Genomic DNA, 22,089 nt, shown 5'->3' with positions numbered 1-22,089 from the left:
TTTTGGTTTGGGATATGGCCTTTTTATGTGCAGCATTTTTTAAAGTTTATTTATTTATGTATTGTGTGTGTGTATGTGTGTGTGTGTGTGTGTGTGTGGCCAGCTCAGCCCACCTAGGGGCAGGGCTGGCTGGCATGTGGTGCTGGGGGATCGAACCACGGTCCCAGTGCTTTGCTAAGCTTGTTCTAAGTAGGTGCTTTAGACCACTGAGCCATCTCACCAGCCCATATCATGGAAGTATCTTATTTCTCCATCAATTTTGAAAGATAATTTTTCAGAGTTTATCAGTATGGGCTGAGGTTATTTGCTTTTAGGACTTGAAATACTTCATGCTTTCCTTGACTTAAGAGTTTCTTTTGAGAAGTCTACTGTGATTTTGATGAGTTTTCCTTTATAGGTGATGTGTTTCTTTTCTCTAACAGTTCTTAATCATTCCCATTATTTAAGTGCAGAATGACCAAAAATTGCACATTTTCCATTAAATTTTATAAGATAATATAACAGAAATGTATGAACATTTTTATCAAATTTACTCAATGAAAGAATTAATGGGTTGAAATGACACCTGGTAAAGTTATGCTCAGAATAATCAGTACATAAAGTGCTACCCATGTGATTCTGCAGGATAGTCAGTTAAGTTTGTTTTGAAGTTTTGAAATTTTGAGTCTTGTGTGTCTTAGTATATGGTTTTTTCTGATCGTGGTTTTTGAGGTTCTATGTGCCACACTTACCCACTTATGTGTATTTCAAATTCTTTTCCCATTCTTGGAAAGTTTTCTGCTATTCTGTGAATAGGTTTTTTTTTTTTTTTTTTTTAATCCTTTGTGTTATCTTCTGATTTCTTATTTTAATTAATCTTACTCTTCTTTGCATCATCTAGCAGATTTTGGCTTGAATTTTCATAGATCCTTGCTATTTTTAAGAAGTCTTTCATTTGATGACAACCAACTATAGCCCTGACTTCTATATTTATTTAATCTTCATATTGGTTGATTGTGCTATGTAAAATTTTGATAGAATTTTTAATCTCTAGAATATCCCTTTGCGTCTGCCTTATGGAATCTACTCTTCTCCTGTGTTGGACATTCATGGTTTCCCTAAGCTCCTCTATTTTTATCTGTATGTACTCTAGACTTACTGACCATTTCATTCATTATTGACATCATCTCTTTAGTTATCTGTATAATTAGTATTTCTGGTTTTTTTTTTTTTTTTTTGCCTAGGGTCTTGTTCATCTGCTTTACTAGTTTCACTGCTACCATTTCATAAAATTCATTTGGGAGGCTTTTGATTTCTTCCATCTCGACACTCTCTGGGCTTGCTTTGGGTGATTTGGGTGTTTTGTATTACATTTTGCTCCTGAGTTTTCTCATTTTTTCTTTATTGCCTTTTATTTCAGGAAGAAAACACAAAATTTCAAAACAGGATAATAGGAGGGTAACAGTGGTTAATACATTGCCGTATTACTTTCTTTGAATTAGTTACTCAATACAAGATACTAGCATTTAATTGTCTAAATGATATTAGCACAGACCTTTCTTTTCAATGAACTGAGAATATAACTATACTAACCATCATATATTTGCTTTTCCCTTTTTGCTCCCTTTCCCCATTTCCAATTTCTCTATTTTTCAACATCTATTCTACATTTTGGATCTACTTACTCTTTCAGTTTCTCTCACTATGAAGACAATACAATGTTTGTACCTGAGCATATTTCACTTGTCTTGAGTTGCATTCGTGCCTATAAGTCTCCAGTTTACCCTTCTTTATGACTGAGTAGTACTCCATTGTATAAAAACACCCTATCTTTTTTATCCATTTCTTAGTTAATGAACAATTTGTGTTGTTTCCAGGAACTGGCCGTTACAGATTGTGCTGTTATAAACATTGGTGCACATATACTGCAGTGGTGTGATGTTTTTAATTAAGGGAAGATACTCAGCAGGCAGATAGCTGAGTCAAATGGACCTTGAGCAGTCTCCACAGTGACTTCCACAGTGGTTGCACGAGTCTACACTCCCACCAACAGTGGAGATGGGTTCCTTTCTCTCCACAGCCCTTCCAGCATTTGTTGTTGGTTAATTGCTTGATAATAGCCATTCTTTCTGGGATGAGATGGAATCTCAGTGCTGTTTTAATTTGCATCTCTTGAATGAGCAGTGATGTTGAACATTTTTCATATATTTATTTGCTGTTTGTATTTGTTCATCTGAGAAGGGTATTCATATCAGGTGCCCATTTTTATATTGAGTCTTTTTGGAAGGTCTGTTATTTTTTAGTTCTTTATATGTTCTCGATAGTACTCCTTCATGTGAGGAACAGCTGACAAACATTTTATTCCCCCACAATGTGGGCTCTCTTCACTCTGTTGGTGGCTTCTCTTGCTGTCCAAAAGTGTTTTTGTAAGATGAGATCCCAGTGGTTGATTCTTTGTGGTAGTTCCTGTGCAGTTGGGGTTTTATCCATAAAGTTTTTGCCTGTACCAGTGTCTTGAAGAGTTTTACCTGTTCTATCTTACAAAAGACTTAATGTATATGTTTTAATATTGAGATCTTTGATTCATTTCAAATTTAGTGCATGTTACGTAAAAGATAATGGGTCCAATTTTAATCTTTGGTTTGTACAGACTCAGTTTTTCTAGCACCATTTATTAAAAAGGCTTTCTTCCAGTGAACATGTTTGGCACTTTTGTCAAAGAAAAGGTGACTGAGTATGTGTAGAGTTGTTTCTGCATCTTCTAATCTGTTTCATTAGTCTTCGAGTCTGATTTTTTTAGCCAGTATCACTTTTTATTGCAATAGCTTTATGGTATAATTTCAAATCAAGGCTTGTGATGTCTCCCATCTTGTTTTTGTTGCCCAGGATTGCCTTTGCTGTTCTAGGTCTGTTCTGGTTCCAAATAAATTTTAGGGTTGTTTTTTCTAATTCTGAGATATTCTCTTGAAGTTTTAATGAGAATTGCATTATTTTTCTTTCTTATTTTTGTATTTGTTTTCCTCATTGAGGCCTGTAAGTTGCTTATGGTAGGTAGTTTTAGTAGTAGTAGTAGTAGTAGTAGTAGTAGTAGTAGTAGTAGTATCAAGGCCTCTATAGATAATGATTGTTTTTCAGAGCTTTTTCTTGGTGTGGATGGCTTTTGGCCTTTGAGACTGTCCCAGGATCCTACCTGTTCTGTGTATTAGGGATAAAAGGTTGCACCCAGTTCTTTGGTACTGGGCTGTAATATTGTTTATAGCTCCCAAATAATCCAGGTATTGGGCTACAAGGAGAATCAATTGATCAGCACCTATTTCAGCTTGGCTAATGTAGTATAACCAGTAATAGCTATGTATCAAACACAACTAGAACACGACAAACTCTAATAAGTAATATTTTGTCACCTTTAACCCTCGGTACAAAATTTATACTTACACAGCAAAATCTAAGACAGCTTAGAAAATTTTACATAGTAAATATCCACTCAGCAATTTTCCTCCCTTTCACTGTAATGCAGTATTCAGCTGTAATAAGATATAGTTAACTACCTAGAGATTCATACAGTTGAATGGTATGATTGTGTTAGTGTAAAGAAAAAAGAATAGATTATGAAAAATAAAGCAATAGTAGATGTAAAAAATGTGGTAATATTGATTAGAAGGTCTTGTTCAGGAGTAAAGGGAGATTAGTGGTATTAGCTAAGAGTAAGAGACCATGAACTAGAGATGACCACTTAAGAAAAGGGTAAATAATAGGGAGTGGAGATTAAACTAGAGGAAGAGAAAATAAGGAAAAACAGTAAGGGAACAAGTTAAAAGTGAGTAAAGAAGAGGGAGAGAGAAAAATAAATGATAAGCTTTTCAAACAAGTAAAAGTAATATTGGAAGGGGCAAGAAAATAAATGGTAGTAAAACTCCACCCTCCACAAAAAGAAAAAAACAATGAGGAAAAAAAAAAACAATAATAGGAAAGAAGAGAGAAAAAAGTTCTTATGTATCACCAGAGGAGTGTTTCCTTCCCAGGCCAGTATTCTTTAATCTCACACTGCCATTCCCCTTGCCTCATTTAGTGGTCTGTGAGTTTATATGGAACTTATTCAGTTCTTGAATAAGAACTCTCTTCCTCATCACTTGTGTGTGTCAGCTGATCAGGCTACAGAACTGGACGGAGAAGGGGCAGGACCTTGTTTCTGAGACCCTGTTGTGGATTCCTTTTGGTTGGGGACCCATGATTGTTACCCAATTTACAGAGTCCATTGTCTGTGCAACAGCCTTCTAATACAGTGAGGCTCTCAGAACTATGGGCTGTTGACCTGACTCTCAGTTCTGTGACTGCTCAGCAAAGAAAGAGATCTGCCTCAAACATGAGCCAGTTTATGCAAGCCCGGTGAGGGTTCTGGTGGTGTCTCACAAATGTCTGGAGTACTGTGTAGAACAAACAGCCATTCAGCCTTGCTGCTGCACCAGGCAGAGGACTGGGCTATTGCATTAGTCAAAGACTGGGTCGGGACTCTGGCTGAATGATAGGTGGTGTCTCTGCTCTGCTCAGAGTACTGGCATCACCCCGTGTAAACACCAGGTGCTGGGCACTGCTGTTAGATGTTGCACAGAGACTCTGGGGAGTCTGGGATTGGAGCAGGGCAGGGAGAGCTCAGTGTAGGCTCAAGTGAACTCAGAATGCTCAGAGAGAAACAGTCTTAGCTGTGTGGCAAATGAACGGCCCAGTTTGCATGGGATTAACTGCAGGCTCCACGCAGTGACCCAGGTGAGCTCCGGTCTAATATTGAAGACTCAACACAGGCGGTCTGCCAGCCTCCCCCTGTACCCCCAGTGTCTGAGAACAAATGGACAGGCTGAGGCAGGAGCAACTCTGTGGTGTCACACACACACACACACACACACACACACACACACACAACCTGTGTGTGCTTATGAAAGATGCTGCCAGGCTGCAGTGACCTTTGTTTAGAGAGGGGAAAATGGGGCAAGGAGCCCATATACCCCAAGTCTATTCTGGATCCTACCAGCTATTTTGGTTGTTCTCAAAGTGTCAGTTCCCATGTTGGATACCAGCTAAGGCCCTACAGACTCTATTCTGGATCCTACCAGCTATTTTGGTTGTTCTCAAAGTGTCGGTTCCCATTTTGGGCACCAGCTAAGGCCTCACAGATAGTGCTGTCCAGCTCCTTTGCCTCTTCTAAGCTCCTGTGCTTATGTTTTGTTTGATTTACGTCTTTCCAAAATGATTTTTTGCATCAGGGTGTATGTCCCTCCCCTTCTTCCAATTACCTGTGTTTTTAAGTTGATCCTTTCTGAGCTTCTCAGATGTGACTTCTCTATTTAGCCATGTTTGGATCCCTCCTACTTTTTGTTGAATTTTTTTTTTTTTGCTCCCTCCTACTTTTCATCTGGATTGTTGCAGCCTGCTAACTAGTCTCCTTTGCCTCCTAAAATCAACTTTCACACCTCCTACAGCTATGAGTGTCTAGCTAAAGAGAGATCTCAATCTCTCACTTATAATTTTCTGTTGGTTACAAAGTTTAAGCTCTCTAGCTTGATATTAGATAACCTCCAGGATGTTATCTGTCAACATCACTGGGCCCATCTCTCCAGTTCTCCTAAATTCCAACTTGTTTATAATTCCTGTAATATAATATGTCACTGAAAGGAAGCTGGGTCTTTGCCATTCTGAGATTCACCCTTCTAGCTTTGCTCTCCTGCTTCTGACTACTCGTTCCGCATCCTTTCCTGGATAATTGCTGTACATGCCTTCTTCTGGAAAGCCTTGTCTGGGTCCTAAGTCTGAGCATTGTTCCTTGTCTAGCTTGTGTTTAATTCTGTAATTTTGTTTGCTATTACAGCATCGTTATCTCTGTTGGTACATATATGTGAACTATGATTCACTAAGGTCCCCTTCTGACTGTGGATTTATGAATTTTCATGATATGATCAAATATTTTTTCTTGTGTTCTAATCTCCATTCGGATTTTCTTTATTATCCCCTTTTTTTTAATGAATTTAGGATAGGGTCTACAGGGTATACAGGGTCTTACTATGTAGATTGCACTTGTAGTGATTCCCCTGTTTTCAGCCTTCCCAGCGCTGGGATTACAGGTATGTGCCACCATGCCCAGTCTTGATCACCATCTCAGCCTGTCCTGGGTAGGGGTGGTGGTGACACAGCACGCCAGAGATCAAATCCCAGCCACTGAGCTCTGCCTAAGCAGGTGCTTTAGTCTGCTGAGGTAACTGGCCAGCCCTTATTATCCCTTTATAATATGTCTGTCATGAATGTTTTAATGTAGTTTATATGTTTTCAGACCACATGTCTAAATTTAGAATAGGACCTAGAGGTAGATACATGAAAAGTTACTAAATTAATTTCAATACATTTTTATGTAAATTTCCAGGTATAAACAAGAGAAATTATGTAAAGAACTTCCCATCACCATGTTTAAAAATTGATCAGTGCATGGCCTGTTTTTTTCTACCACCATCTCCACTCATTCCCAATTTTTTAAAAAATATATACACCACTGTATTATTTTCTTCCTAAGTACCTCAATATATAGTGCTAGGACAGTATTTTTTCGAAGACATTATCACATATAAAAACAGTGAGCACTTATAAGCAATTGAACCAGTCAGTTATTTGTTTGTTTGTTTGTTTGTTTGTTTGTTTTTGGTGGTTCCAAGGATCAAACTCAGGACCTTGAGCTTGCCAGACAAGCACTCATTCCACCGAGCTATCTCCCCAGCCTAAACAAGTCTTAAAAAGAAAATCCAACTAGTTATTAGCCAGGACTAAGATAAGGTCACACAGCAAAGTAGCTGTGTAGATGACCAAAAAACAGGCAGTGTTAAGTAATGTACTTAGACTCTTCTGAGTAATTTGTTACTAAGGATTTCAGTTCTGAAAAGTATGCCCCAAACACCAATTAAATGTGCCAGGAGCAATTTACCTCTGCTTCTAGAGGAAAAATACAATCAGACTGTCTTTTATGAATTGTGGTTTTCCATGTATATGGACAGACCTTCTGCTAATGAATTATTGAGTGACTCTTCATTTCATTTGTGAAGCAGCACTTGGCTTTTCACTTTTTGTGGTCACAAGTGGCTTTATTTAAGCCAGTTACAAGATTTAAGAATCTCGTCCGGCCTGATGGCATGAATTTGTAACCCTACCTCTGCAGAGGCTGAGGCAGGAGGATCACCACCGGTTCAAGGCAAACTGAACTACATAGTAAATGGCCAGCTTGAACTACATAGGAAGACCTTATCTCAAAAAAAAAAAAAAGAAAAGAAAAGAAAAAGAAAGAAAGCAAGCAAGCAAGCAAGCAAGCGGGAAGGAGGAAAAAGAAACCTTTTAATATTCATTTTTTGAATATTACAGTAAATTATCTAGAACTAATAATTTTTTTCCTTTTTTTTTTTGAGACAGTCTTGCTGGCCTTGAACTCACTGTGTACCCTGACTTCCCTTGAACTTTTAGTGATCCTCATGCTTTAGTCTTCCAAGTGCTGGGATTACAGGTGTGTGTTGCTACGCCTAGCTAGAATTTATAATTATTAAGCCACTTGTATCAGACAGAAAGTTAGAAGAAAGTTAAACCCTGTTACTTACCTTTTTTATTTTTTTTACTTTTTAATAAAGTTTTTCATTCTTTTTAACTTTGTAATATGTACCTTTTCTAAAAATTTTCTTTGACAAAAGGCAAATATTTTATTGCTGGTGTTACATAGTGCTTTATAGAACATTAAGAATTTTTATTATAGAACCTTAACATTTTATTAGTCTTTTTCAATTTATTTACAATGAAATTTTGAAACAAGAACTTTTCGATTACAAAATTTAAAATGAAATTACTTTTTAAAAACTAAATGGATTTCTGTGTTTATACCAGCACAACTGACAGTACCTGTATCTTGGAAATAGCCTATGTATGTATCAGCAGATGAAGAGATAAAGAAAATGGATATATACACACAGGAGTATTGTTCAGCTATCAAGTAGAATAAATTTGAGTAATTTGAACATAATACTAAGCTAAACATACACAGAAGGTTAAATATCTCATGATTTCTCTTATATGAGAAATTTGAGGGCTGGGGCGATGGCTCAGTGGAATAAGTGCTTCCTAGCAAGCGCAAGGGTCTGAGTTCAATCCCCAGTAGCACAAAAAAAAAAAGAAAGAAAGAAATTTGGAGTATAAGTAATTTAAAGAGTAAACTAAAAAGTAGACAGTAAGAAACTGAGAGGTAGACCTTTTGTAAATGAGAAGGCTGTCTAGGGATGGAGGGGAAATAAAAAGGACCAAGATTTAATGTCTGTACACTAACCTTCCACAGTGAGTGTATTCATATGTGTGTTAAAAAAATTTAATAAATGGATCACAAACATTTTAAGAAATTGGAATATAAGTCATTTTTCATTCCTAGGGAAGCCTTCGTCTAATGAGTGCCACTCTTCAGTCTTACTGATAGTGGAAGTTGTACATGCAGAGATTGTGCCGCTGTTTATTTTCACTGCATGAGACCAAAACTGTACTATTAACATTTCAGTGGTCATCATAGTTATCAAATTTACATAACGAGGGACTGCAAGGAAAAGAAATGGGTCAGATTTTTTTTATTAGATGCCAGAGTCTACTCAAGATAAAAGTTAACATTTCTCCAGGTTTAGGATAATTCTCTATACTCAAGATGTTTGCAGCTGAACTCATGCTGTACATTTTGTTGTCTATAGGAAGCATACTACTTTACTTTGGAAGGACAAACTTGAAAGCATAATGTTGTGTTGTTTTTTCTAGTGTTAGTAAACAGTTTTGCACAACCTAAGAAATTACTGTTCTGTACCAGCAGGTGGAAGCAAGAACAGTAGAACTGTAATTGCTTGCTGCGAGTACTCCATGATCTGTAGATTGTGATTCAAACTATTCTCATGATATATTCCTCATTTAATTATTTTCAGTTATACTTTTGTTTTAGCACCTTTTTTTCACTCTCTTGCCTGATTTACCTGAAATCTTGGGCTGCACTCCGTTATTTAGAACAGGCAAATACAAGATGATGATGATTCTCCTCCTCTGCAAAAGAAACACCTTTATTTTGATCATTCTAAGACTTGCCATTATATTATCCTTAAGTGTTCTTACATCACATACATTGAAGAAAACTATAGCTTACTTTTAAGAATGAAAATTTCTGCCTGGCATGCACAAGATCCTGAGTTGAATTGACGGTACCAAAAAAAAGAAAAGAAATGAAAATTTGCACAGCTGTTTCTTTTCTTCCTCACAGAAGTGTTATCATTCTAAAATGTTAAAGTAATTACTAAATCCTTATTTATAAATAAGAAGGTCTTCATGTATCCTACATACAATTTACATTCAGCACCTACCTAAATGATAATGTGAAGCACTAATGAAGAGACTCTAGAAGCCCAAGCATATAATGTGAAGACTGCAGCACTTACCCTGGAAAACATGTACCAAGCATATGCCACTGAAGATGGAGAAAAAGGAACCCGCAGCATGGCTTCTGCTTCCTAGGGCACCCCTAAAAGTCTTCAGATGGGTCTTTGAAGAGACTGAAAACAAGTCCCTTCCAGCAAAATATTTCTGAGGACATCTTTTGCATTTTAGAATGTGAAGCCAAACTCAAATGAACTGTCAGTCACTTCCACACCCTCCACCATTCTTTGCCATATTCTTCGTAGATGTCCCATTTTTAAGGAGCCAATAACTCCTCATATGCCTCAGCCACTTGTTTGAAGTTTAACTCTGCTTCTTTACTCTCAAGATTTTTATCTAGATGCCACTTTAGTGCCAGTTTCTAAATGTCTTCTTGATGTCCTCGGCTGAGGCATGTCTCTGCACACCTGGAACACTGTAGTAATGTACCGTGTTTTAACAGGTCACTGGAGTAAATCTGAGGATGTGGACAAAGGAGGAAAATGTGTAGCTGGTCTTCTTACAACTCCAATATGGTGTACTGATGGTGGTTGCACTCCTCCGCCTCTTTTCTGTACTCACCAGTTTAACAGTTAATAGCACCTGTGGTGTATGCTAAATACATTCTGTGTTCACCAGGAAGTGCAAAAATAACTCAGAGGTGGGTCCTGTTTCCAAGGAGCTTACTTTCTAGCAGAATTAGAAAATATCTGCAGTCCCTTCTCCCTGACCTATGAGGCTGTCCTTCAGTCAGCCTTCCTGATGTATCTCCAAACAGCATATGGCTGGCTTGGGTAGTGATAAAGTTCAGTAGTCACACATGCTACAAGTCACTCAACAAATATTTTCTGAGTATCAATTTTTTAATACAGATATTTTTGCACTTATTACATGTATGAACAAGTAACCAACTGACATATATATCCTGAAACATTGATCTGAAGGAATTTTCAATTAGAAGTTGCTAATATGAGTAACATTTCATGGAATGTACCAGACCCTCCACAAATGTTGGTTGGAATAAAAATATGTTCCAATAGATATATCTTATAGCTGTTATCAGCCAATAGTAATACAAATTATTTTACAAGAGTATCAAGGAGAACCAGGTATTAAGATGGGTGCATGTATGTCTATAAAGAATAGGACCTCATTGTGATGGAAAATCAAAAAGAATGGCCTCAGAATTTCTTCCAGTGTGTCTGGGGAGATAGCTCAGTGACATAAGTGCCTGCCTGGCAAGTACAGGGTCCCAAGTTTGATCCCCAGCCATCTTAAGTAGTGCCAGTTTGAGGTTGTTAATGTTTCTTTGTTCGTTTGATGGTACTGGAGCTAAAATGAAGGTATTTGCACTGAGCTACATCCCTAGCCCTTTTTAAATTTTTATTTTGGGACAAAGTCTTGCTAAGATGCTAATTTGCCCACACTCAGCTGAAACTTGTGATCTTCCTGCCTCAGCCTTCCAGAGTGCTGGGATTTCAGACCTGCTCCACTACACCCAACTTGAAGTTGTAGTCTTTGGCCATGGGTGACAGAAAGGTGTCCAAGCCTACCTGACCTGTTTTTCTGAGCTTGATGGAAGTTAAAGTGGGGCACTCCTTCTCAACCCTTGCAGCATCCCATCAGGGAATAGTCTAGATAGCAACCAGAGAAGTGACGTACTGTAAGTAGGTGTATAAGCTTTTATTTACCCTCTTCTCTCCATTTAAAAGTGTGGTGGAAAATGAGAGAGGTCCATTTGGTTCATTTGGAGTTTGATGTTTTCTTTTGTATATTTACAACTTAGGTTAAGAAAGTGGGCTACAAGGGCCAGCGAGATACTTCAGTGGACTAAACACCTACTTAGGGACGGGGGTGAGACAGGGGCACCACTTGCCATGTCAGCCCCATCCCCAGGGCAGGCTGAGCCAGCCAGAGTTCTGACGTAGTGGCACACGCCTGTAATCTCAGCACTGGGGTGGCAGGAAACAAGAGGATCACTGTGAGTCCGAGCTGCACAGTGAGACCCTGCAACAAGCAAATGCATTGAGAAAGAAAAAAAGGGGGAGGTGAAGGGGAGGGGAGAAAGAGAGGGAGAGAGAGAAAGGAAAGAATGAACTACAGAATCAGGACTGAATTTGAATACCAAACCCATACCTACTGTGTGACTTTGAATGGGTTTCTTTAGTGGGCATCTTTACTAAGCTCAGTAAAAGTGGTTTAAAAATACACGCCTTTTTTCTGGTTGGGAAGATTAAGTAAGAAAATGTATGTAAACTCTTTAATGGCCTCTTTAAAAATATTAAGAGTGATGATGGTAACACCAGTCATGTGTGTAAAGGATTTCTACCTTAGGTGCCTTGATGGAGAATGGAAAACTCAGACTACTAGATTTTGAGCAAAATTAGACTGAACATGTTGCATTGAGATGTCTGTGGATGTCCACTGCCAGCTAGAGATCTGGATAGAGACTCTAGATGATTCTACTTGGCCGTTGAAACCATGGGAGAGAATGGCATCTCTGAGGATAAGTGAATAAAATGAAGAGACTGCCAAGTACACAATTGTGAATGACACAACTTTTATGAGTGAGTACAGCAAAAGAGACTGAGAAAAACTGTTGAGAGACATAAAGAAGGACTTAAGGCTATCCCTCAGTGGTAGAGTGCTTGCCTAGCATGTGTAAGGCCTTGAATTTGATCTCTATCACCACAATATTATTATTATTATTATCAGTACTGGCAGTTAAACACAGGGCTCCACACTGAGTTACATCCCCAGTCCTTTTATTTTTATTTAGAGACAAGGTCTTGCTAAGTTATCCAGGAGGCACTTGAACTGAGAATCATTGTGCCTCAACCTTCTATACTGGAATTACAGATGTACATCACCATGCCTGGCTTAATAATAAAAAAAATTATTAAAAGAAAGGTGAAAGAAGAATAGAAAGAATCAGTCAATCAAGGGCCAGCCAAATGGCTCAGCAGATTAAAGCACCTACAAGCAGACACAGGGCTAGGGATTCGATCCCCTGGCCTGCCGTGCCCCAGCCCCCCCAGGGCATACTGAGACAGCAGTTGAGACTGGGCCTGGTGGCGCTCACCTGTAATCCTAGATCTTGGGAGGCCATAAACACGTGGCTCACTATGAGACTTATGTAGTAGTGAGACCCTGAACACCCTGTAGAGCCTTCCCTAAAATACAAAAATAGGAAGGAAGGAAGGAAGGAAGGAAGGAAGGAAGGAAGGAAGGAAGGAAGGAAGGAAGGAAGGAGTGACTTTTGCCAGGTACTTTTAGTGGAATAATGTGTGAGAATTAACAGTAAACAAGAAAGTGGAGGCAGTAAATGGGAAATTTGCCAGATTTAAAGGCTAAAGAAAGACCAAGTAGGGGTACACACTTTTTTCTTTAAAACTAATAGAAATAGGATGGAGGTAGATAAATATTACACTTCCTGTTAACTCAGAAATCCAACTAAAGTGCCCTATCTGGACACTATTCGCATTTCCCTGAAAAACAGCAAAAGTAACAATTCTGGCTGAAGATGTGAATCTGTGTTTACTGACAAAAACTGATTTGTACTATAGCATTTAATTCTGGAACATTCTGTTCGTCAAAATATTTAATCCGAAACCAAATTAAAACTTTAAATGTAAACATACCTTGTTGAAAGAACAGTGATGCTGTTCCCAATGTTTGGGAACTACAATTAATGACACTGGAGGGCATATTCACTTTTGAACGCTTCTCATGAATTGGATGCCTTATTGCAGCAGTCCATTCAGAAGAAAAGTTATGAACAACATCCAAGATACTTGAGTACTGAATACACGCCATTACAACGAGGCTGTGTCGTGTTTCCTGTTACAGATCAAGGCTTTATATAATGCATTGTGCAAGTTGAACTCTCTTGAAACAATTTGTATATTGTATACGCAAAACACTATTAAAATAAGCTTATAAAGAATTTTTTCTTTTTAGTCACAGTTAAGATATTTAGGTTCACAAACTTCGTTAGGTTCAGAGTTCTGCCAATATCCATGGTTACGTGACCTTTTTGCTTTGTGCTTTTGGTAGGTGTACACAGCAGAGGTATGCTTACAGTTATGGCAGCTGAGAAGCAAAAAGACAGCACACAGTCAGCTTTCCAGTATTCCTTCTAAAAATATTCCCACTGACCTAACTTGCTTCCACTAGGCCCATGAGTGTGAACCTTTTAAAGCATGCAATGATAACAGCCTACTGCACCATGTGTGCTGTAGATTTGCCACCATTGCACTGGGCCCCAGGCCCTAAGGAGTCTGCCGCCTCCCAATAGTGCCAGGGTTGGAGACTAAGCCCTTAAGGCATGTGGAGGCAGTAAATGGGAAATAGCACCACATAGTGGTGTACACCTGTAGTCTCAGCAGGAGGAAGGAGGCTTGCCATGACTACATAGTGAAACAAATGAACTATACCACCGGGTTTCAGTGGCTGACAATAGAGGGAAATTTGAACAGGTGAGGAAACTGGGACTGTGGGAGAAAGGTTCACCAGTTCACAATGCTAAAGATTTGATAAAAGGTGAAAGTTTTATATGATCTGAAGAGAAACCAGAGTATAATGCTAAACATTTGGGACAGGGATCGAATGTGTGGCTGAAAAGATACTCTTCTGATTAGAGAGAAAATACTAAGTTCACATGTGTTTGTTACATGAAAGGACTACTTCTAGGAAGTTTTAGATAAATTTTCTAGCTTGATCTACCTTGGTAAGAACAGTTAATAAATTAGATTAACTCATCTGTGAAATTAAGGACATTAAATTTAAACAATCTCATAGGAAAATCATTTCTATATTTGAATTATGTTGTCGCTAGGCTTTTGAAAATGATGCATGTCATACTCAGCTCCAGTCTCAATTGTAAAGACACTGATGCAAATGATTTCTCTCATCTTCTCTACTCTCCCCTTTTTCCTGCCAAAAAAAGACAGTAGGAACCAGATTTGCAGTTGTGAGAGAGAAAAGCCCCCTTGGGATGGCACAAGCAGAGCTACTTGGCATATATTCACTCTGGGGGGTTTCAGAAATAAGGGAATCAAGTTGGTGCTACCCATTTGAAGTGTGTAGGGGGTAGAAGTGTTCTTTGTGTGCAAATATGGTAGCCACTTTGCACAAGTAGATGTGGAATACTTGAAATGTGCTGGTGCAAGTGAGGACATCGACTGGTTTTTACTCTTCATTTAAATTTAAGTAACCACATGGAGACTACTATACAATGGATAAAGAGCTGCTTGGCTGATGGCTTCAAGGAGGAAGTAGGCCAAGTACCTACGTCAGCTGCAGTGCAGTGTGTGGCTGGGAACCCTGTGTGCTCTGATGAATGGTAGTCCTGAAGGCTGAATCTGAGCTAAAGTCTGATAAGTAAGGAGAACAGTGACTTGAACAAAACAGTGGATAGAAAAGACAACTTTGTGAACAACAGGAATCAAGATTAGAGGGGAATGTTTCTGAGGAAACAGGCCAGAGAAACAATTAAAGTAAACATATACAGAAATTCCAGACAGGATGGCAGGGGGCATTGATTGAATGCAGACCTCAGTAGTAGTCTGCAGCAAAGCATTTTTTTCTAAAGTAAATATTGGGAGTATATGCCAAGTATTTGAAAGAATTGGAGAAAATTTCAATATAATACAACAAGGCAACTATAGAAAAGGAAAAGAAAATATGTAAATTACAGTGACATGGAGGTCATCGCATTTTACATAGTGCATTTTCAGAGTAGCCTGGCTCTGATAAAACATGTTTTCTTGTATGAATGTTTATTTGTGATGATGAAGGAAGATGGTATTGCTGCAGTTTTCTGCACAGCAGTCCCATCTTGTTTCTTGTATACAGTGAGTATTTGGTGAATTCAGCAGCGTGCAACATGTTAGGGTAGAATGTGCAATAACAATTTTGCCTGAGAAAACCCATCATAACATGAGACAAACTAATTGAACATGTGGAGAACAACAGTTTCAATGTCTATAATGGACGGCACAGATAAAAAATGATAGAAGCTCAAATCTGCCTGAACTAGAGTGGCCTTCATGAGTAAAAGAACAGGCCTTAAAACCGTGCTTCAAAAGAAAATCCAGTAAATTGGAACATTTCTGAAAGTACATTCCAGAATGTTTTGCAAAAGTTTCAAGATAATAATTAACTCAAAATAACTGTGGCGTGCTCATTTATCCAGATGAAATTCTGCAACCTGGTGATCTGTCAAAGTCTGGCCTTATCACTTCATTAGTTTTTGGGACACAGGAGATTACAGCCCGCACAAATGTGGTTTTCTGCCAACTCCTTTATAGTATTCTATATTATTTGTTACTTAGAAATTTGAGTTTTATCTTCAAAAGTAGTTAAAGGGGCCAATGAAGAAAGTGTGGCTGAAACAGAAATAATAACCTCAAATTTTGTAAAACAAAAAATTAGTGTTTAATTAGGCAATAAAGATCTCTGACTCATCTAGGTTTTCATTTTCAAATAATTGCACATAGTATCTGCTATAAAGAAAGGGATCATGCTATGTTGACTTCTTTCAATTTTTGTAGCTCTCAGTTACAAAAAAGCAGTGAAGATCTTAACTAGATCCTCAGAAGTATGAGCTACAGATGCACTGTCTCCCAGAGGCAGCTGAAGGAGGAGGTTAGTGCATCAGCACCCGAGCATCAGATGAGCTGAACATGTAACATAGGGGGAGAGGAAATGAAGATGGAAAAGGAAAAGTACTCAATAGGTCAAATGTTTCAGTTGGTTTTGTTTGTTTGTTTGTTTGTTTGTTTGTTTTGGCGCAGGGTCGTACTACGCAGCTCAAACTCGTAGTGATCCTCCTGTTATCAGCCTCCCTAGTGCTAGAATTACAGGCCTGCGCCACCATGCCCAAACTCCATCGCCAGCTCAGTGCACCCATGGGCGGGCCCATTGCGGCATGCGGTGCCAGGGATCAAACCCTGACCCCTGCGCTTGCCTAACCAAGCACTTAGTCCACTGAGCTATCTTGCCAGTCTGAGATAGGTCGAATGTTTTAGTGAGCATATAGAGAAGATGCCTTCTTTCCTTTCATTTTGTAATAAAAATATCAAATCTTTTTTTTTTTTTTTTCCTTTGGTACTGGGAATTGAACTCATATTCTACTGAGCTATCTCCCCAGGCCCCTACAAATCTTGAAATAAAGATGAAATCCCAAAAAGTAAAAAAAATGTAGTTTTAATGTGTTCTGTTGATCCATGACATCATTATTTCTAATTTACCTTTCTTTTTGGCCCTTCTGTGTTAAAAGACTGCTATATTAAAGAAAGGGTAGTTGCGTTAGTTGCAGTGGAAACCATAGAAAGGTGTATTCATTTGGCCAGGTAGAAGAACTGGTAATTTTCTTAGTTTAATAAAGTAAACTCAGGTATCCTGTGACCACTCACTCAGCCTTTTGGTAAATGTTAAAACATTTAGTGAAAACTACTGGACATCTTCTCATCAGCGAAATGCTTAAAGAGGAATTTCATTTAAAAGCTGTGTAGCAGTCATGAATATCTATTCATAGTCATCGGTTCATTCCAAGAGTAGTAAGAGGAATAAAAGTTCTATGTTTGTTTGTTTGTTTGTTTATGTATTTTAATATATTTAGTACAGGGTCTACAGGATCTCACTACACAGATTGGACTCATAGTGATCCTCCTATTTTCAGCTTCCCAAAGTGCTGGCATTGCTGATGCGTGCCACCCATGCCCAGTCTCATTTGCCATCTCAGCACGCCCTGGTGGGCACTACACACTGGGGATCGAACCCTGGTCCTTGCATCTACCTAAGCAGGTGCCAAAAGACCTGTGTTTTAAATATTATCCTGCTTACTGGTGAAACAACTCAATAATCCCAGGGCTAGCTGTTTGGTTTGTGAGAGAACTTACTTTTTAGCACAGTTAATCATAGTCATGGCTTACCTTTTCTTAGAACCCTTGATTCTGTGTGTGTCCATAAGAGCTATAGGAACTGTTATTTTAAATTTTCAGCAAAATCATTACACTGAACTTTAAATTTTGGACCAGCATCAGGAACAGAAGATCCTCCATCCTTTTTTTACACTTTGGCCACCTCAGTAGGTTTTTTCCTCTATACTTATACAGTTATTTTTGTTCATTTAGTTAGTATCCTATGTGAAGCCAAAATATAAACTCGCATTCAAAATGACTTAAACAAGGAAGGGTATTTATTGACTCACAACTGAAATATCTGGTTCTATGTCAGATTTCAGAATTAGTTGATCTAAGGGTTCAGTGATATCATTATATATTTAGTTTCCTTCCTTTATTCTACCATTCACAGTGTTTATTTCATTATAAATCAGATTCCACTCTTTTCTCATAGGATGGCTGCCAGCTGCTATCAAGGACCCAAGCTTTCTTGCTTGCAGCCAGTGGAAATGAGTCCTCTTCCTCAGTGTTCCAAGCAAGGATTCTGGGGTTGGAGGCAACCACCTTCAAAGAAGGTGGACGTATGTACTGGGAGGAAAATGTATACATATATGTAATTAATAGAAAAGATGAGTAGCTATACAGCCAATATATATCTAACCATTTGTTGCACTCTAGACCTATTAGTATTTCTGGAGATCTTTCCCTTGATAAATAAAACTACTTTTTCATATTCTGCTCTATGATCTTCTCTCGACTTTTACTAAAATTTACTGTATTCTGAAGAAAATATTTCCCCTACATTCTTTCCTCTACATTCTTTCCTCCACACTCAACACCACAAAGAGGGAAACATAAGCTTCTTGGTTCCCCAGCTGCCACCTCCACCTGTAGTGATACTCCTAGATCAGTACTTCACCATGGATAATAGCACCTCTGTCAGAGGTTAGGGTAGAGTGTATGCACAAGGGCCCAGGTTCAGTCCTCAGCATTATAAAAACAAAAACAAAAAAAAAGCACTGTGACCCTCAGGATATGATTTTCCTATTCTATACCCTATGTGTAATGTCCTCTCAACTTCATGATTCTTCAAGATTTTGGTTTCTGTTGCAGTCTTCCTTCTAGTTAGACTGACCCACCAAGCTCCTGGCTCCAGCGTTCATGTAGACCCTCTTTATCCAAATGAGGCTCTCAGCTTGCACTCTTCCCCTTGTTTATACCAACCATTTACTTTCAGGAAAAATCCCTATATCTTGTCAGACAGCTTAAACTTTGAGGTCTTAAATTCAAATGTCTCACATTTTCACTGTTACATAATTTATTATACTGTGTTATTTAACTGAGGCTAGTTTCTCTTCCTCTGTAAAACAAATTGCTGTGGCCATGTTTTATATCCCATTTCTTAGCTTCTATAGGAAACTTGTTCATTCTATATCATCTTTTAAGTTGAAAAGTTTGAAGTTGAAAAATTTGTCTTATGTAAAATTATAAAAAATTCCTTACATATTACATTCAAACTTAAAACTATAGCAGATATTCCTAAACCTTTTGGCATAAGACCAAGGCCTGGCAAGGCAGCATCTAGGGCCCACAGTCCCAGCCCGTCGCTTCACTTTCCACTGACCCTCCAATCATTATGCCAAAGAGGAAGTCTTCAGAGAATACAGAAGGCAAAGATGGATCCACAGTAACTAAACAGGAACCCCCAAGACGGTCTGCCAGATTGCCCACGAAACCTGCTTCACTAAAACCTGAACCTAAACCAAAAAAAACATTTACCAAGAAAGAACCTGGACCAAAGAGTAACGCAGGTGCTAAAGACAAGAGGGAAGAAAAGCAACAGACTGGTGCAGAAGGTACTACACTGTCTGAAAATGATGAAGCTGAATTCCAAGAAGCACAGAAAACTGAATCTGTAGATAACAAGGGAGAATAAATTGGCACAGAAAGTTGGGGGTGATTTTATGTACCTCTTGGGACACCTTTTTAAAGCTATTTTTACCAAGTATTGTGTAAACACTAGTTTTTTAGGACTCTACTATTAGGCATACAAAATATATAAAGATGCACATTTTACTCTAATTGTGTTTTTAGAAGTTCTTATTATCAAGTAAAAGAAATGCCATCCTAATATCGGAAGCTGCGTATAAAACAGATGGAGCAGCACGTGCCGCTGCTGTAAGAGCTTGGTCCTGTGCATATTGTGCTGTTTTTACTGTGCAGGTTTGAATTTTTCACATAATTTTTCTAGAGCAATAATTAACGGTGCTTTTTTATTGAGAAATAAATATGAATGAGACAGTTTCACAGCTGATTAATAGGACAGTTTTGATAGTCAATACACTGTGCATTGTTATCTTCTTAGTGGTTATCCATAGTACAAGAAGCAGACAGGATATTCTATCCAAACACAGTTAGTACACCTCTTTCTTCTCATTGAGTTAAGTAAAAGTAGCTGTAATTTTATCCTACTTTGTATATATAAATACAAAATGATCTTTCCTTTGTATCTTTTTTTTTATTTTAACTTTTTTTTTTTTTTTTGTCCTGTTAGAGGTCAGTGGTGCTTTTAACCTCAGTTTTATGTGATTTTAATGAAACGTGGATAGTTGGGGCCACCTGCTGACTGTGTGGGGCTTAAAATAAAAGGTGTTTTTGTCTGGAAAAAAAAAGACTAAAGCCTTTTTGTAAGGAATGACTTACTTCATTTGGCATTTTTCACTGCACTGTTTGCATGAACTGCACCTAAAGTTCATCTTTGATTTTCAGTTTCTTTAACCTGAAACAAGACACATGTAAGTAATCTAAATTCAGAAGCTTTTTACTAGCATCTTCCTGATTCTTTTCCCAATCTTTTGCATTGCCAATTTTTTTTTGTTGATTTTCAGTAACTGTCTTCTTAAAAGTATTTTAAAGACTTTTAGTACATTTTTGGGGTTCATACAGTTTATAAACATCTTGAGGAGTGATTACATGCACATACCATAGCTTTTTTTTTTTTTTTTTTTTGGTCAGTCCCCTTCCTGTCTTTTTCCTTCCACCTTCCTCTAATTCTCCTACCCCATTTTTCTTTCTTGATACTATTAATCTTACATGTAATAGCATATGTGTTTACACTAATTGAGGTTTTTAGATTATACATCTTGCTGATTCATAATTTCTACCCTGCTCTTCTGATCAAGGAGAAAAAAAAAAAAGAGATGGCTCAAGACAAATGCAGGATTATTTTTAAACAGAAAGTCCTGATAGGATTGATGAAGTATCATTAGTGGAAAAATAGAGAACTACATTATGTTAGTTTGATTTTTTTTTTTTTTTTTTTTTTTCTGGTGCTGAGTACCAGACCCAAGGCCTTGCACATGGTAAATAACTGTTTTGTCCCCTAGCCTCCACCTTCCTTCTCTTCCCTTCCTCTTTGTTCATCCAACTTCCCCTGCAATACTGGGGCTTTAATCCAGAAGTGCTCTACCACACTAAACTATACCCAGCTATACCCAGCACTTGTTTACTTTTTTTTTTTTTTTCAAACTTTCTGCAAAAGCTTTATTCCAGAGGGGCTCAGTCCTTTTTAGCAGCTGCCTTCCTCATGGCGGCCAGCACATTGCTCAGCTCCTCACTCTTCCTCTTGGCAAGGATGTGTGTCCCTGCCCTTCTCTTGATGAACCTGAGGGCAAGTTTGTCCTTGGAGACCTTGAGCAGCTCCATGGCATGCCACTCATAGGGTGTGAAGCTGCACACCTCCCGGATCATGTCCAGCACGAACTTGGTGTGTTTAGTGAGGCATCCGTGATGGTGGCTGTAACTGTGTTTGCTCACATTCTTAGTCACCTTGTTGAGGCCCAAGCATGGGATAGTGGAGGGCCATGGCTACTGTTCTTCAGTGGTTATTTCCCTCTTATTACGATAAAATAATCTATACCTACTTGGAAAACTTGTGTTCTATTAAGGTGGAAAATTCAGAAGAAATGGGCGGATTTCTAGATACATATGAATTATAAAAACTTTTATATCAAGAATATGTAAACCTTAAACCAATATTGTAGTGAATTTCTAACTGGTCAACTCATTATGACCAGCTGAATTGACTAGCATCATGCTGGATGTGCAAAGCCCACCTGAGGATTGTTACCAGCAGCATAAAAGGCACAGCATAAGTTATTGAGACTGTTAGGGATACTGTTGGGAGAAGCTGTTGGAAACCATTGGCTTTTCTGGGCTATTCTGCTAGAGGACCTTGTCATACTGGCTTTCCTGATGAACTTGGCTGTTCTTGTCAGAGGGGAATCAGGACCTCATTGTCACTGAGAATGGCAGTGGTTCGTTTTTGGGGAGCTCTGGTCCTCATCTTCAGCATTGCTTCCTGGCTCCAGAGGAAAGATGATACACTGCTTAGCCTCTTGAAGAAGCTTGTCACATTGGCTTTTCTGATGGGAAGTCAGCTTTCCTCATTGCTAGAGGAGGTTGGGCACTGAGAATGGCTGTAGTACTTTTGGGAGACCTCTGATGCTTATCTTGAGCATTGCTTGCTGGCTGCAGTTCAGATCTCTCAGCTTGCTAGCACAGATCCCAGATTCACTGGCACAGGCTTTCTAGCTTCCACCACTGACCTTTGGGCCTTTCCAGGGAAGATCCATAAAGAAGGCCTGCATGAGCCTTTGCTATGGACTCTACGCCTCCAGTTGTACTGTGGAAGGCGTTGTTAAGAGCTCTAGGTTTTCAGCTGAACTCGTGCAGAATCTTAGAATCCAGGCCC

General features: G+C 38.5%; 1 protein-coding gene and 1 pseudogene across 1 annotated transcript in view; both read left to right on the top strand.

The window, feature by feature from the left end:
• The window catches only part of Nln (neurolysin), a 123,226-nt gene that overhangs the window by 20,665 nt on the left and 80,472 nt on the right, over nucleotides 1-22,089 (top strand). The window lies entirely within an intron of this gene.
• LOC101574029 lies at nucleotides 18,964-19,272 on the top strand (annotated as a pseudogene).

Source organism: Octodon degus, unplaced genomic scaffold, assembly GCF_000260255.1.
Source record: "Octodon degus isolate 3935 unplaced genomic scaffold, OctDeg1.0 scaffold00001, whole genome shotgun sequence".
Lineage (NCBI taxonomy): Eukaryota > Metazoa > Chordata > Mammalia > Rodentia > Octodontidae > Octodon > Octodon degus.
This window is presented reverse-complemented; position numbering and strand designations above follow the sequence as displayed.